General features: G+C 38.5%; 2 long non-coding RNA genes across 12 annotated transcripts in view; one reads left to right on the plus strand and one right to left on the minus strand.

The window, feature by feature from the left end:
* LOC309638843 overlaps nucleotides 1-17,051 on the plus strand; it is a 516,516-nt gene that overhangs the window by 480,141 nt on the left and 19,324 nt on the right. The gene's annotated exons all lie outside the window — the stretch shown is intronic.
* LOC309638850 overlaps nucleotides 1-17,051 on the minus strand; it is a 220,875-nt gene that overhangs the window by 101,832 nt on the left and 101,992 nt on the right. For 9 of the 11 annotated variants that reach the window (XR_014251333.1, XR_014251334.1, XR_014251335.1 and 6 more), the window contains one exon: nucleotides 8,815-8,924. This is a non-coding gene — a long non-coding RNA (uncharacterized lncRNA). Of the gene's footprint in view, nucleotides 1-247; nucleotides 8,925-17,051 lie in introns of those variants that run through there. The other 2 variants (XR_014251343.1, XR_014251342.1) reach the window with 2 other exon arrangements.

A 17,051-nucleotide genomic window follows, 5' to 3' on the forward strand; every position in this document is an offset into this window, starting at 1 on the left:
TGTAAACATCATTTCTCCCATCTCATGCACTTAAATGTTTCCAGTGCACTAAACTATTTGATATTAAGCCCTTCTATAAATTGACTCCTTTTCTTTCTATCCATTGCTCCTTTCCATTCCACAGTTCAACACTCTCCCAAGAACCTTGAACTACTTAGACCTAGGAAAAGAGGAACATTTTGGAGACACTGGTCATGTGACAATGTACCTCTACTTGTGAACCAATGGAAATGTTAGACTCAAAAGCATGGTGCCACCTCTTCTTATAAGATTTTTTTTAACAAGTGAGGGATGAGTTCTAGCAATCTCCTTAACTGCAAAACACATCAGGAGGCACATCTATGGTTCCATACTAGAAGGTATAACTATATTTCCAAATTAATTTAACTAAATTTTTAAATTAATTTAAAAACCTTCAAGCCCTTTGTGATATCCATGAAAAAAACCCCACCCACTTGCCTAAAATTGCCTCTTATCCAATAAATCCATTTAGACAGCTCCTAGAGAGAGGTAAGAGCTGAAGCCAGAGTGGTTGGGATAGATGGCTGTTGTTTTAGTTTGAGTTCCACCCAAATCTTGAGATAGGGATTCAAGTCTAAGTGGCTCTTTGGGTGTGATACCAGGAAATAACAGTTGGGGGGGAAAGGGGTGAGACAGAAAAAGGAAAGCAGCCAGTAAAGGATATGTTATTTAATCAGTGAACCCATTGAATAACTGGAACTTAATCCTACTGGGAAACTCAGGGATTCAGCATAGACCCTAGACATCAGCGTAGACTCTGATGACTCAGAGTTATCCCCACTTTCCCCTTGCCCCCAGAAGAAGCTGGAGTATTTACATTGATACGTGCTAATAATAATCCTCAGCTAGCATTGCCCCCAGGTGGTAATGAGCAGGAATGGGAAGGGAGAGGGGAGCCAGACAAAGCCTCAGGAAGGACATTAGACATCATGCATTACAGTGAGAAGTCAGCCTCTGCTCCAACCAATCCAGAGGTCTAACACTTTTATCTCCAAGGTATAGGATTCTGTACAATTGTATAGGCTTCTATTTGGGGAAAGTATTCTGTTTAAAAATTATTTGGATTTGAAGAGTTCAGGATTAATGATGTTGAAATTGTTCCCATCCATGTTAATCAGTAGACCCCTTTTCTGCTTAATTTCATTCAAATAAACCAGTACAGGGACTGCTGGTTTTATCTGCCAGTATGACGCAGTAGAAAGAGATGGCCGCACTCAAGCAGATGGTTGAATACGATCTAATATTCGAGTTTGATCTTGTTCCCATTATTTTGTTGTCCTTGCCTGCTACCTTAATCAACATAGGCTAGCTTTATTCCAGCATAAAAATTAACTCCCAAATCCCAATGACTTCACACACCAAAGGGTTATTTTTCAATCACAACATGTCCATCATGGCACCACAAGTTTCTCTACTCAGCATATTCAAGGACTCAGACTGACAAGGGGTCCATAATCTTATAGCTGCGCCCTGTGCAAGAGGCAGCTTCTTTTGTCACAGTAGCAAGGGAAGAAACTATGAAGAATCACACATGAGTTTCCCTGTCTCAATCAGAGGTGATGGATCATTTCTGCCCATGTTAGCCAGATCATTCACATTGCAATACTTAACTCAAGGGGCTGAGGAATGTAAGGGGGCAAAGAATACGTGATGATCATTATTGTTTTCTCCATGCCTACCAGTTAGAAGACACCTTAAAGATCATCTGGGCCAGGGGTTTTCCAACTGTTCATTTCAGGACTTCTACTGCTCCCAGCATCCATAAGGAACTCTTGAAGGTGAAACAGTTATTCTCCCCACGCTCCCATGTTAGCCAGAAAAGCTTTTTTTCAATATTTTCTCCGTCTTGATGCTTCTTGTAAGATTTTATTTGAAGAAAGGATTCTGCAACTTTAAAAATAGTTGGAATATGACAAATGTGATCCAACTTTTTCATTTTAAAGATAAGAAAAATCAAGCCCCAATGATATTGAGTTTCCAAAGAGATGCAGCTGGTTAGTGGAAGGTCTTGAACTTTTCTAAGACACCATACAGTTTGACACCATGCCCTGATAGACTCCTCATTGTTGGGAAAAACTTTTCTCTAAGACGTTTGTCGGGAGTATCTGGAAAAACTTAAGCCGGAAGTAATTTGAGGAAAGAAAAATGAAAGGATAAATGAAAGAATAAAAAAAAATCAGGAGAGGCAGATAGAAAAAAAAAAAAGTTGGCAAAGTGAAAAAGTAAAGTGAGAGAGCTAGAGAGAGAGGTGCAGGAGGTGTGAAGAGTCTGTGAGCCCAAATGAGAGAGCCACTCAGTCTAGACTCCAGATGTGAGTACACGGCTTCAGTGAGTTCAGTACTGGTCTCTGCAAATCCTTTAGCCAGATGTCATGGCTGAGCTACAAACCCTTGGAGGCGTGACAGAACTGGCTGTTGTTCTGTCCAGTGTTTTCTTCTTAGTGTGTGACCGATCACTCTGCTGGCTGCTCTAAGGTTATAACACCAGATAATGAGACACCTTCTTTTCATACTGAAGTCAGCTTTTTGGCAAACCGCAAAGAAGAAGTAAAGTCCTTTTGAGTGTCCAAAGGTAGGTTGGTAGACCTCAGACTAGTAGGTGTGACCACCTTCCCAAATGGAGATCAATCTGACCCCAAGAGAGGGAACACTGTGGGCAGACACAGAATAAATAAAACAAAAAGAGGCTACTGCTTGTTAGCAGCAGGATCTTGGTCAATTGCCTTATCTTTCTGGGACTACGTTTTCTCTGGGGGATTTCATTAAATGGTCTCTAAGTTCCATTTGAACATTGACACCCTGTAATCCTATGAAATGGCATAATGAAGGAAGGATAAACAAGAAAGCCGTGTCCCTACCAAGCTGATAGGATAAAACAGCAAAATGCAAACGTTCTGCTTTGTTAAATAAACAAGGTAAATGCTTGTATTTGCTCCCTGCAATTGAGCAACTTGTAGAATCTGGCAGTGAGCTTTACACATGGGAACTAAGATGGAACAGCTCTGAGGACAAGGAATCTAGAAAAAGGAAAATTTGAAAGGGCCAGCCCAAGGCAATAGTTCAGAAGTCAACAGAATTTGTGTTTCTTATTCTCCCAACACTCTTTCATTCTTTAAACCAATACTTAGTATCTGCTACATGCTATGGCCTAGGGATTTGATGGCAAGGAAAGTAGTCTTCACCTTCATATACAAATAATGGTGGATGCAGGCAATTAAACAAAGTTTAATGCAATAAGGATAATCATAGCGGAAGAGATATTGGTGATGGGGATGGGAGAGACATTCAGACCAGACTTGAAAAACCAGAGATCATGGAGGAAGTGCATTTTAAGCTGAGTCCTGACAGAAAGATAAGAAAGGGATAGTCAGACAAAGAAGTGGAGAAGGAAAGTTCTAGAAACCACTTGAGGCATGTCCAGGAAACTGAAAATAATGCATTATGACTCTGTCACTTACTGCCTAGTTGAGCATGAGCATGTTACTTAAGCTCTCTGAGCTTCAATGTTCTCATCTGAAAAATGGAACAGTAACAGGTTGCAAAGATGGTTGTTCTTAACATTAAATGAGATAGTTTAACATATATATCTGTCACCTACTACATAGCCTGACATATAGAAGGTGATAAGGAGGTACTCAATAAATGATAGCAAATTGTAATATTACAGTGCAGGACTTGGAAAGGACAACACAGGAGTCAGATGGTTGCCCAAGTTTCTGGCTTTGGAAATTCAATCTGGACATACTGTTGGAGGCATATATACAACCAGCAGGAGGAGTGTCTGGTTGGTGGTTAAATATACATATATCTGGAGTAAAGGAGTGAGATCTGGGGAAGATATACTTTCAAATTCACACAAATATGATACTAAAATAATGCCCCTTCTTCTCTTTTCATCGTCCCATGTTGTCCTTCTGAAAAACTCCTTTTCTTCAGTCCATATTTCTATCACCCATAGCTGTCAAATCCTAAATTATTAGCTGATAAGGAATTGTATTTTAATAGTGAGGGGCTGGAAATGTTAAGAAAACTGAAATTCTTTCAAGACTCTAAGAAACAAAGCACCAGTGGACAAGTTTGTGAAATCTGACAGTCAGCTAAGGTTGAACTATTGGGCCAAGTTGAACAGGCTACACAGATAGCCATAGGCTTTTTTTCCCCCTATGCATATAGTATTTTCTGAAAAGAAAATAGCGGTGGGTTAAATAAGAGGCATCAGACATATCTGCTGAACTGAATACTTAAGATTTTCTTGACATTCCCTTCTATCCCATAAATCAAATTAGCTACAAAACATCATCAATGTAGCAAATCTGCCTGCCCCTTCTTTCTGTTTTGCATTTCAAATTAATATCAGATGAAACAATGCCTTTCAGAGCACTTTCCAGATCAAAAGCAGACACATAATCACATGAAAAAATTGGCATTTAAAGAGGAAAAAAACCCAACATTATTTAACATAAAACTTATTGAAAAATTCAAAGGCTGCCAACTGGACAGGAAATTAAGGTAAGGTCTCTGAAAAGTCTCTCTGCTCCTCAATAGCAGGGAACAGCAGGAGGCTTGGCTCTGGTTCTCTAGATGTGTTCAATGTGAAGTCCTTGTTTAGTGAGGCTATAAACTGTCCTAGATATTATCTCCTTCCCTCCCACTGAATATAAAACTCTATCAAGCCTCTACTCTAGAATTAAATTCTCATCCTAGTAGGGCTTTTTCTGTTGCCCTCTATCACTTCAGAACTTTTGGAACACCAATTTCTGGTTTGCAATCTACCTTCATTTAGCCCCTGAGTTCTCTGTCCTCAGTGCTGTGAAAGCAGTGGCTGGAGAAAGCTCAGGCCTAGAGAAAAAAAGTTTTTTTCTCAAATGGGGCTGTGGGTGAGAGATGCAAGGCTCTCTGAAGAGTATTTAATTAATAAGTGTTTATTCATCATAAATCTGATATGTAACCAGCACTCTAAGTGAACTCCCTCACTGCTCACAAAGTAACACTTACATTGAAGCTGCAGCTGCTATTTACGCTTTAAAAAGCAAAAGATTTTCTGTTAGAAAAGTGGAACATGTATCCTGGTTCTATCTTTAATACCTGTTTGAAACTGGGCAGGTCATTATCAATAGCTTGAAATTCAGTTCTACCCTCGAAAAAAATGAAGAGCCAGATTTTCTCTCTGTATCATTTTATTCATACCTTTATTTCATAAATTTTCACCTTTAATTGTAATCATTATTTGCATGTACCTTAGATCATGGACTACATCTTAGTCACTTCTGTATTCCCAGGATTTAGAACATTGCACATTGTAGATGTTCCGTGAGGTTTTGTAAAAGGAATTAAAAATATCCCTGCCTCACAAAGTTGTCAAATACATTAAAAGCAAGCTCAGTTGCTGGAATGTGCACCTGCTTTCTCCTTCAAACACTTAGAAATACAGGATGTAACAAAATGATGCTTTTAGTATAACAAAGCTCAAAATAGAGGAATGGAAAATCCTCATGCTGTTAAAATAAATAACGAAATCAAAGCCAGGGTTTGAACTTGGCTAATGCTAAGGACACCTAAGGGATATTAAATGAGAACATACATCAAACAGCTAACTAAAAAGGGTTATAATGCCCAGGCTGGAGGAAGTAAATGTGGCCTTGAACCCATGAAAGGTGAAGACCTATAACTGAAACCTCTCTGTAAAGATGGGTCGCTGGAAGAGTTGCTCCTTCTATATGGAAACTAGACTAGAAAAAGTGTACCTTGAGATTGTGGTGGAAAAAAGGGTCTGAATTTCTGCTACCAATTCAAGAATCACAAGTGATAAATTAATGCATAAAAATTGATCTTAAATTGAAGATATCCCAGACACCATAAGAGAAAAAACTGTAACTCTCCTATGAGGACACAACCCAGGGTGAATGAGGCTACCACAGAAGAACAAGCTCCATGGAAGATAAGTTTAAAAAATCAGTCACCCAAGGAAATGGTCAGTCATGAAAAAGAGTCAGCAAAAACAAAAAGGAAAATTAGAACTTCTGATAATAGGATATCTAAAATAGATGACACAATAAGTACACTGAACATGATAATTAAAGGGACAAAAGAGAACATAAAAACCATAATAAAAATATGATTCCATGGGGAAAGCAGATTTGTAAAATATCCAAGTAGAAATATTAGTCGTTGAAATAAAACTCAACACGCAGGTTAAACAGCTGGGAAAAACACAACTGCAGAGAGAGAGAGATGGATGATAGACATGAGGAAATTACACAGAATACTACAGAAAATAATAAGAATGATAGCAAAGAGTGGTCAACATTTATAGATGACAAAATGAGAATGATCAAAATACAAATGGTAGGTTTTCCAGAAAAATAAGTTGGATAGAATAAGACATGAGGCACTATTCAAAACAATGATGGCTGAGATTTTTCTGGCATTGAAGAAAGTCATGAGTTCTCAGATTGAAGAAGCACACTGAGAAAGGTTAAAAAACAGTTCTGCATCTAAACATATGTGATGACACTCAAGGAACTGAAATCTTTCAAAATCTTAAAAGCAACCAGAGAGATGAGGCAGATTACTTACAACAAAAAAAAATTAGTAACAAAGAAGTCAAAAGACAAAGAAAGGAGATTTCCCAAAGGACTGAGAGAAAATAACTATGAACTTAGAATTTCAACACCAACCAAACTATTCCAAAACATAAAAGTGAGATAATGATAATTTTAGAAAAAAAAATACTGGGAGAATTTACCATTCACAAACCCTTTCTGTAAAAACTGCAGAAGAATGAACATCAGTAGGAGAGGAATTCAACCTGAAGGAAGAAACAAAAGTTCAAGAATCAAGTGATTATGAAGCAAAGTGAGCAAAGAAACTGATGGGTAAAACTAAGGAAGCATCAGTTCCAAACAGTCAATAATAAAAATAAATAATTTGCTGGTGTTTGTGAACAAAGTAGACATAAACACAAATTAGTAATTACAAAATGGAAAGTTTAAAGTATTTTTAGGTCCTTATTTTTGTGAGAGTATAGTAGAGAATTGCTTAACTTTAGGCATTGTTGAATTAAGAATGCCATAAGAAAATAGAAATCAAGTCAATAAATGTATACATTTCAATCCAAATATAAAGAGAAAAAAGGAAGGGAGGGAGAGAGGAAGAGAGAGGAAAGAGTTAAGTTTGGTCAATCCACTATAAGACAGGAAAGGAGAAGAGTAAAGCAAAGAAAAGCATAGCTGCAGAAACAAACAAAAAAAGATTCCAAATGTGTAAGTAATCTCAATAAAAGTGGAGAGATTTAAATTGCCTCTTATTTTTTCTCAGTGACCAAAATATAGAATAAAATCTAGCTGTATGTTATTTATGAGATACCCAAAATGTAAGTACACAAAAGGCTTGAAAATTAAAGGATGAAAAATATATCTGACAGAATACTGTCAAAAATAAAGCTTGTTTAGCTATGGTAATAGCAGATAAAATAGAATTCCAGGAAAAAGTTATCAAAGACAAAAAAGGCTCATTAAGGACAAAGAGGATTATTATAATAATAGAAGGAAATAGTAAGATTTACATAGCTATGCTAAATTATTTTGGCAGTTACTTTAATTTTAGTTACATAATTGTATATTATATAAACATATAGATTGACAGAATGGCAATAAGAAACTGAAAAAAGCAAAGTTAAAAATGTTGACCAAACTCACAAAAACCAAATCACCAAGCAAATAAAACTTTAAAAGTCTTAGATAAAGCATATAAAAGAAAAAAGTCAGAATATATAAAATTTGAACAACAAAATTAACTATAACTAATAGACGTATATTGAACTCTATAATCAATGATTAGGGACCATACGATCTTACCAACCACACACTGAACATTTTTAAATTGATCATTTTTAAATTGACCATCTATTGGGTCACAAAAGACTCAAGAGATAACAACAACAAAAAATTATATAAGAAAGACTATGTTTTCCAATTTTAAAACAAGAAAACTGTTATTCAATTATGAAAGATAGTCATAAAGTTACAAATTTGAAAACTTAGAAATTCATTTTTAAATAGTCCTTGGGTCAAAGAAATGGTAATTGAACATGCAAAGTATTTAGAACTAAACAATGAAATATCACATAGCCAAACTTTGTAATGCAGCTAAAATATTATTGGCATGTAAATTTATGGCTGACCTGTATAGATTTATGTAAATGAGTTCCAATGCCCTCTGGCTTCATAATGGAGCCACAGCGGGGGGCCAGACTGAGTTAGGAAATTGATGTTAAGAGATTATTCTTCTGGCTTTCAGCCCAAGAGGTAGGCTAGCTATATCCCACAACAGTTTACTACTCCTCTCAAAGGAGGAGACTCTACTTAACTCTCTCTTCTTCTGGGTCCCAGTAAGTGCTCCCTCCCCTCATCTCTATGGACCTCGAGGTTAACTACCCAGATGCTATTAGTCCTGGGTTACTTTGCTGTCTCTTGTGATTTCCCTTATACCCATATCTTTGTAAACAGTCCTGTTGTAAATAAACCCTCCTCGAATTATACTGTTTTGAGAGTGCCATCTGTTTCCTGTTGGACCATGACTGAATCAGTGATACAGATTTAATTTAGAAGACCTGTGCACTCTTGGAGACAGGGAGAGAGTAAGGTAAGGGCAGAAATGGTGTTGCTTTCCTGATATAACTACAATCTAGACATCGGTGCCAACTGGATCTGGCAGATGCTCCATTGCTGCCGTTTCTTTCACAGGGCATATTTATGGATTCTTCAGAAACTCCCCAACCCTGGATATCTCTCACCTGTAGTTACCTTGGCATGATCATGGCACCTCTCCTGCTGGCCCCCATTTGGTCAGCTTTGACTCCCCTGTCAGATGCTGTGCTTCTGACAGATGGACAGCACCTCGGTTCTTCAGGTGAATCGTGAGAAAGGGGAGAGGAAACGTAATTGGATGTGTGAAGAGGTAGTATTTCAACTGAGTGTGTAAGATTTTATTTCTACATTAAAAAAGAAAGATCTTTGTCAACGTCACAAAACATTAGCATTAATATTTACCTATATTAATATTAACCTGTGTTGAATTTGGGTGGTGAGTACAGTGATGTTATATTATTTTCTGTATGTTTGAAAATATTTAATACTTAGGAAAATAATGTTTCAAGAGTAAAGTGACAAGGTATGTAAGAGTCTCTCACACAGGATCTGACACACAGGCATTTAGCACATTTCTGGGACATCCTATTCCCACGCAATCCCACAGCTCCACTTCTACGGCCATGCTAATTTCAGATTGCAGTACATTCTGCCCACTGCTTCCCAAAGTTCCCATGCCAGTTTGCCAAACGAGATCTTTCCAAGTTTTTTGGGATAGGGTTAGGTTGGGGAGGGAAGAGAGGAAGGTGAGAAAGGATTACAGGATTTCTTAAGTTTGAACCACAGATTTTTTTTCCCCAATTATTTATTTATTTATTAACATCTTTATTGGAGTATAATTGCTTTACAATGTTGTGTTAGTTTCTGCTGTATAACAAACTGAATCAGCTATACGTATATACATATCCCCATATTTCCTCCCTCTTCCGTCTCCCTCCCACCCTCCTTATCCCACCCCTCTAGGTGAACACAAAGCACCGAGCTGATCTCCCTGTGCTATGTGGCTGCTTCCCACTCGCTATCTATTTTACATTTGGTAGTGTATATATGTCCATGCCACTCTCTCACTTCTTCCCAGTTTACCCTTCCCTGTCCCCATGTCCTCAAGTCCATTCTCTACGTCTGTGTCTTTATTCCTGTCCTGTCCTTAGGTTCTTCAGAACCTTTTTTTTTTTTTTTTAGATTCCATATATATGTGTTAGCATACAGTATTTGTTTTTCTCTTTCTGACTTACTTCACTCTGTATGACAGTCTCTAGGTCCATCCACCTCAAATAACTCAATTACAAATAATTCAATTTCGTTTCTTTTTATGGCAGAGTAATATTCCATTCTATATATGTGTCACATCTTCTTTATCCATTCATCTGCCTATGGACACTTAGGTTGCTTCCATGTCCTGGCTATTGTAAATAGAGCTGCAATGAACATTGTGGTACATGACTCTTTTTGAATTATGGTTTTCTCAGGGTATATGCCCAGTAGTGGGATTGCTGGGTCATATGATAGTTCTATTTTTAGTTTTTCAAGGAACCTCCATCCTGTTCTCCATAGTGGCTGTATCAATTTACATTCCCACCAACAGTGCAAGAGGGTTCCCTTTTCTCCACACCCTCTCCAGCATTTATTGTTTGTAGATTTTTTGATGATGGCTATTCTGACTGGTGTGAGGTGATAAATCACTGTAGTTTTGATTTGCATTGCTCTAATGATTAATGATGTTGAGCATCCTTTCATGTGTTTGATGGCAATCTGTATATCTTCTTTGGAGAAATGTCTGTTTAGGTCTTCTGCCCATTTTTGGATTGGGTAGTTTGTTTTTTTGGTATTGAGCTGCATAAGCTCTTTCTATATTTTGGAGATTAATCCTTTGTCAGTTGCTTCATTTGCAAATATTTTCTCCCATTCTGAGGGTTGTCTTTTCATCTTGTTTAGGTTACCTTTGCTGTGCAAAAGCTTTTAAGTTTCATTAGGTTCCATTTGTTTATTTTCGTTTTTATATCCATTTCTCTAGGAGGTGGGTCAAAAAGGATCTTGCTGTGATTTATGTCATAGAGTGTTCTGGCTATGTTTTCCTCTAAGAGTTTTATAGTGTCTGGCCTTACATTTAGCTCTTTAATCCATTTTGACTTTATTTTTGTGTATGGTGTTAGGGAGTGTTCTAATTTCATTCTTTTACATGTAGCTGTCCAGTTTTCCCAGTACCACTTATTGAAGAGGCTGTCATTTCTCCATTGTATATTCTTGCGTCCTTTGTCAAAGATAAGGTGACCATATGTGTGTGGGTTTATCTCTGGGCTTTCTATCCTGTTCCATTGATCTATATTTCTGTTTTTGTGCCAGTACCACACTGTCTTGATTACTGTAGCTTTGTAGTATAATCTGAAGTCAGGGAGCCTGATTCCTCCAGCTCCGTTTTTCTTTCTCAAGATTGCTTCGGCTATTCGGGGTTTTTGTGTTTCCAGAGAAATTGTGAAATTTTTTGTCCTAGTTCTGTAAAAAATGCCATTGGTAGTTTAATAGGGATTGCACTGAATCTGTAGATTGCTTTGGGTAGTATAGTCATTTTCACAATGTTGATTCTTCCAATCCAAGAACATGGTGTATATCTCCATCTGTTTGTTTCATCTTTAATTTATTTCATCAGTGTCTTATAGTTTTCTGCATACAGGTCTTTTGTCTCCTTAGGTAGGTTTATTCCTAGGTATTTTATTCTTTTTGTTGCAATGGTAAATGGGAGTGTTTCCTTAAATTCTCTTTCGAATTTTTCATCATTAGTGTATGGGAATGCAAAAGATTTCTGTGCATTAATTTTGTATCCTGCTACTTTACCAAATGCATTGATTAGCTCTAGTAGTTTTCTGGCAGCATCTTTAGGATTCTCTATGTATAGTATCATGTCATCTGCAAACAGTGACAGCTTTACTTCTTCTTTTCCTATTTGGATTCCTTTTATTTCTTTTTCTTGTCTGATTGCTGTCGTTAAAAATTCCGAAACTATGTTGAATAATAGTGGTGAGAGTGGGCAACCTTGTCTTGTTCCTGGTCTTAGAGGAAATGGTTTCAGTTTTTCACCACTGAGGATGATATTGGCTGTGGGTTTGTCATATATGGCCTTTATTATGTTGAGGTAAGTTCCCTCTATGCCTACTTTCTGAAGGGTTTTTATCATAAATCGTTGTTGAATTTTGTCAAAAGCTTTTTCCGCATCTATTGAGATGATCATATGGTTTTTCTCCTTCAGTTTTTTAATATGGTTTATTACATTGATTTGCATATATTGAAGAATCCTTGCATTCCTGGGATAAACCCCACTTGATCATGGTGTATGATCGTTTTAATGTGCTGTTGGATTCTGTTTGCTAGTATTTTGTTGAGGATTTTTGCATCTATGTTCATCAGTGATATTGGCCTGTAGTTTTCTTTTTCTGTGAAATCTTTGTCTGGTTTTGGTATCAGGGTGATGGTGGCCTCGTAGAATGAGTTTGGGAGTGTTCCTCCCTCTGCTATATTTTGGAAGAGTTTGAGAAGGATAGGTGTTAGCTCTTCTCTCAATGTTTGATAGAATTCACCTGTGAAGCCATGTAGTCCTGGGCTTTTGTTTGTTGGAAGATTTTTAATCACAGTCTTAATTTCAGTGCTTGTGATTGGTCTGTTTATATTTTCTATTTCTTCCTGGTTCAGTCTCGGAAGGTTGTGCTTTTCTAAGAATTTGTCCATTTCTTCCAGGTTGTCCATTTTACTGGCATATGGTTGCTTGTAGTAATCTCTCATGATCCTTGGTATTTCTTCAGTGTCAGTTGTTACTTCTTAATCATTACTAATTCTGTTGATTAGAGTCTTCTCCCTTTTTTTTTGTTGATGAGTCTGGCTAATAGTTTATCAATTTTGTTTATCTTCTCAAAGAATCAGCTTTTAGTTTTATTGATCTTTGCTATCGTTTCTTTCATTTCTTTTTTATTTATTTCTGATCTGATCTTTATGATTTCTTTCCTTCTGCTAACTTTGGGGTTTTCTTGTTCTTCTTTCTCTAATTGCTTTAGATGTAAGGTTAGGTTGTATATTTGAGATGTTTCCTGTTTCTTAAGGTAGGATTGTATTGCTATAAACCTCCCTCTTAGAACTGCTTTTGCTGCATCCCCTAGGTTTTGGGTCGTCGTGTTTTCATTGTCATTTGTTTCTAGGTATTTTTTTATTTTCTCTTTGATTTCTTCAGTGATCTCTTGGTTATTAAGTAGTGTATTTTTTAGCTTCCATGTGTTTGTATGTTTTACAGATTTTTTCCTGTAATTGATATCTAGTCTCATAGCGTTTTTGTCGGAAAAGATACTTGATACAATTTCAATTTTCTTAAATTTACCAAGGCTTGATTTGTGACCCAAGATATGATCTATCCTGGAGAATGTTCCATGAGCACTTGAGAAGAAAGTGTATTCTGTTGTTTTTGGATGGAATCCTATAAATATCAATTAAGTCCATCTTATTTAATGTATCATTTAAAGCTTGTGTTTCCTTGTTTATTTTCATTTTGGATGATCTGTCCATTGGTGAAAGTGGGGTGTTAAAGTCCCCTACTATGATTGTGTTACTGTCAATTTCCCCTTTTATGGCTGTTAACATTTGCGTTATATATTGAGGTGCTCCTATGTGGAGTGCATAAATATTTACAATTGTTATATCTTCTTGGATTGTTCCCTTGGTCATTATGTAGTGTCCTTCTTTGTCTCCTGCAATAGTCCTTATTTTAAAGTCTGTTTTGTCTGATATGAGAATTGCTACTCCAGCTTTCTTTTGAATTCCATTTGCATGGAATATCTTTTTCCATCCCCTCACTTGCAGTCTGTGTCCCTAGGTCTGAAGTGGGTCTCTTGTAGACAGCATATATAGGGCTCTTGTTTTTGTATCCATTCAGCCAGTCTGTGTATTTTGGTGGGAGCATTTAATCCATTTACATTTAAGATAATTATCGATATGTATGTTCCTACTACCATTTTCTTAATTGTTTTGGGTTTGTTATTGTAGGTCTTTACCTTCTCTTGTGTTTCCTGCCTAGAGAAGTTCCTTTAGCATTTGTTGTAAAGCTGGTTTGGTGGTGCTGAATTCTCTTAGCTTTTGCTTGTCTGTAAAGGTTTTAATATCTCTGTTGAACCTGAGTGAGATCCTTGCTGGGTAGAGTAATCTTGGTTGTAGTTTTTTCTCTTACATTGCTTTAAATATGTCCTGCCAGTGCCTTCTGGCTTGCAGAGTTTCTGTTGAGAAATCAGTTGTTAAGCTTATGGGGATTCCCTTATATGTTATTTGTTGCTTTTCCCTTGTTGCTTTTAATATGTTTTCTTTGTTTTTAATTTTTGATTGATTAGTATGTGTCTTGGCATTTTCTCCTTGGAGATATCCTGTATGGGATTCTCTGTGCTTCCTGGACTTGATTCACTATTTCCTTTCCCATATTAGGGAATTAATTTAATCCCATTATATTAATTAATATAATTAATATAATCTGTTCAAATATTTTCTCAGTCCCTTTCTTTTTCTCTTCTTCATCTGGGACCCCTATAATTCAAATGTTGGTGCATTTAATATTGTCCCAGAGGTCTCCGAGACTGTCCTCAGTTCTTTTCATTCTTTTTTCTTTATTCTGCTCTGCAGTAGTTATTTCCACTATTTTATCTTCCAGGTCACTTATCCATTCTTCTGCCTTGTTACTCTGCTATTGATTCCTTCTAGAGAATTTTTAATTTGATTTATTGTGTTGTTCATCATTGTTTGTTTGCTCTTTAGTTCTTCTAAGTCCTTGTTAAATGTTTCTTGTATTTTCTCCATTGTATTTCCAAGATTTGGGATCCTCTTTACTATCATTACTCTGAATTCTTTTTCAGGTAGACTGCCTATTTCCTCCTCAGTTGTTTGATCTGGTGGGTTTTTTCTTTGCTCCTTCATCTGCTGTGTATTTCTCTGTCTTCTCATTTTGCTTAACTTGCTGTGTTTGGGGTCTCCTTTTTTCAGGCTGCAGAATTGTAGTTCCCATTTTTTTTTGGTGTCTGCCCCCAATGGGTAAGGTTGGTTCAGTGGGTTGTGTGAGCTTCCTGGTGGAGGGGACTGGTGCCTGTGTTCTGGTGGATGAGGCTGGGTCTTGTCTTTCTGGTGGGCAGGATCGTGCCTGGTGGTGTGTTTTGGGGTGTCTGTGAACTTATTATTATTTTAGGCAGCCTCTCTGCTAATGGGTGGGGTTGTGTTCCTGTCTTGCTAGTTGTTTGGCATGGGGTGTCCAGCAGTGTAGCTTGCTGGTCCTTGAGTGGAGCTGGGTCTTAGCATTGAGATGGAGATCTCTGGGACAGCTTTCGCCATTTGGTAATACATTGTGCCGGGAGGTCTCTGGTGGACGAGTGTCGTGAATTCGGCTCTCCCACTTAAGAGGCTCAGGCCTGACACCCAGCCAGAGCACCAAGACCCTGGCAGCCACACGGCTCAGAAGAAAAGGGAGAGAAAAAAAAAAGAAAAATAAATAAAATAAATAAAGTTATTAAAATTTAAAAAAATTATTAAAAATAAAATATAAAAGTGTTTAAAAAAAAAAGAAAGAAAGAAGAGAGCAACCAAACCAGTAAAGAAATCCACTAATCATTACAAGCCCTAAAAACTATAAAAACAAAAGAAAAAACGGACAGACAGAACCCTAGGATAAATGGTAAAAGCAAAGCTATACAGACAAAATCACACAAAGAAGAATACACCTACACACTCACAAAAAGAGAAACAGGAGAAAAAAATATATATATATATATAAAGGAAGAAAGAAAGCAAATCAATAAACAAATCTACCAATGATAATAAGTTCTAAATACTAAAGTAAGATAAACATAAAACCAGAAACAAATTAAATGCAGAAAGCAAACCCCAAGTCTACAGTTGCTCCCAAATTCCACCACCTCAATTTTGGGATGATTTGTTGTCTATTCAGGTATTCCACAGATACAGGGTACATCAAGTTGATTGTGGGGATTTAATCCGCTGCTCCTGAGGCTGCTGGGAGAGATTTCCCTTTCTCTTCTTTGTTCACACACCTCCCAGGGTTCAGCTTTGGATTTGGCCCCGCCTCTGCGTGTAGGTCACCTGAGGGTGTCTGTTCTTTGCTCAGACAGGACGGGGTTAAAGTACCAGCTGATTAGGGGCCTCTTGCTCACTCAGGCCGGGGTTGGGGGGGGATGGAGGGATACGGAATGCAGGGTGAGCCTGTGGCGGCAGAGGCCAGCGTGACCTTGCAACAGCCTGAGGCGTGCTGTGTGTTCTCCCGGGGAAGTTGTCCCTGGGTCACGGGACCCTGGCAGTGGCGGGCTGCACAGGCTCCCGGGAGGGGAGGTGTGGATAGTGACCTGGGCTCGCACACAGGCTTCTTGGTGGCGGCAGCAGCAGCCTTAGCGTCTCATGCCCGTCTCTGGGGTCCGCGCTGATAGCCAACCCTCGCGCCCATCTCTGAGGCTCGTTTAGGTGGTGCTCTGAATCCCCTCTCCTCGCGCACCCCAAAGCAATGGTCTCTTGCCTCTTAGGCAGGCCCAGGCTTTTTCCCAGACTCCCTCCCAGCTAGCTGTGGTGCACTAGCCCCTTCAGGCTGTGTTCACGCAGCCAACCCCAGTCTTCTCCCCGGGATCTGACCTCCGAAACCCAAGCCTCAGCTCCGAGCCCCCACCTGTCCTGGGGGGTGAGCAGACAAGCCTCTCGGGCTGGTGAGTGCTGGTCAGCACCCATCCTCTGTGCGGGAATCTCTCCACTTTGCCCTCTGCACCCCTGCTGCGCTCTCCTCTGTGGCTCCAAAGCTCGCCCCTGCCCACCCCCAGTCTCCACCAGTGAAGGGGTTTCCTAGTTTGTAGAAACTTTTCCTCCTTCACAGCTCCCTCCCCAAGGTGCAGGTCCCATCCCTATTCTTTTGTCTCTGTTTTTCCTTTTTTCTTTTGTCCTACCCAGGTACATGGGGATTTTCTTGCCTTTTGGGAAGTCTGAGGTATTCTGCCAGCGTTCAGTAGGTGTTCTGTAGGAGTTGTTCCACATGTAGATGTATTTTTGCTGTATTTGTGGGGAGGAAGGTGATCTCCACGTCTTACTCCTCGGCCATCTTGAAGGTCCTCCTGAACCACAGATTTAAACACTCTCCAATCCCATAAGCATGCTTCCAGCTGCAGCTGCTTCTCTCTTCTGATTTCTTTTTCCTTAATCGGATCATCTTCACCAGAGCAGCCATTGCTTCTCCTTGGGGAACTCAGCTGCTCTTTATTTCCTTATCTCTACAAAACCACCCCACTTCTCTGTAATTTAGGAGACCTAGGAGCAGTGGGAGGTATAAGGTTTGCCTTGAGGACCCAGTAACAGAACATAAAGGATTTATTGGGAA

This window comes from Balaenoptera physalus (assembly GCF_965194825.1).
Source record: "Balaenoptera physalus genome assembly, chromosome: 11".
Classification (NCBI taxonomy): domain Eukaryota; kingdom Metazoa; phylum Chordata; class Mammalia; order Artiodactyla; family Balaenopteridae; genus Balaenoptera; species Balaenoptera physalus.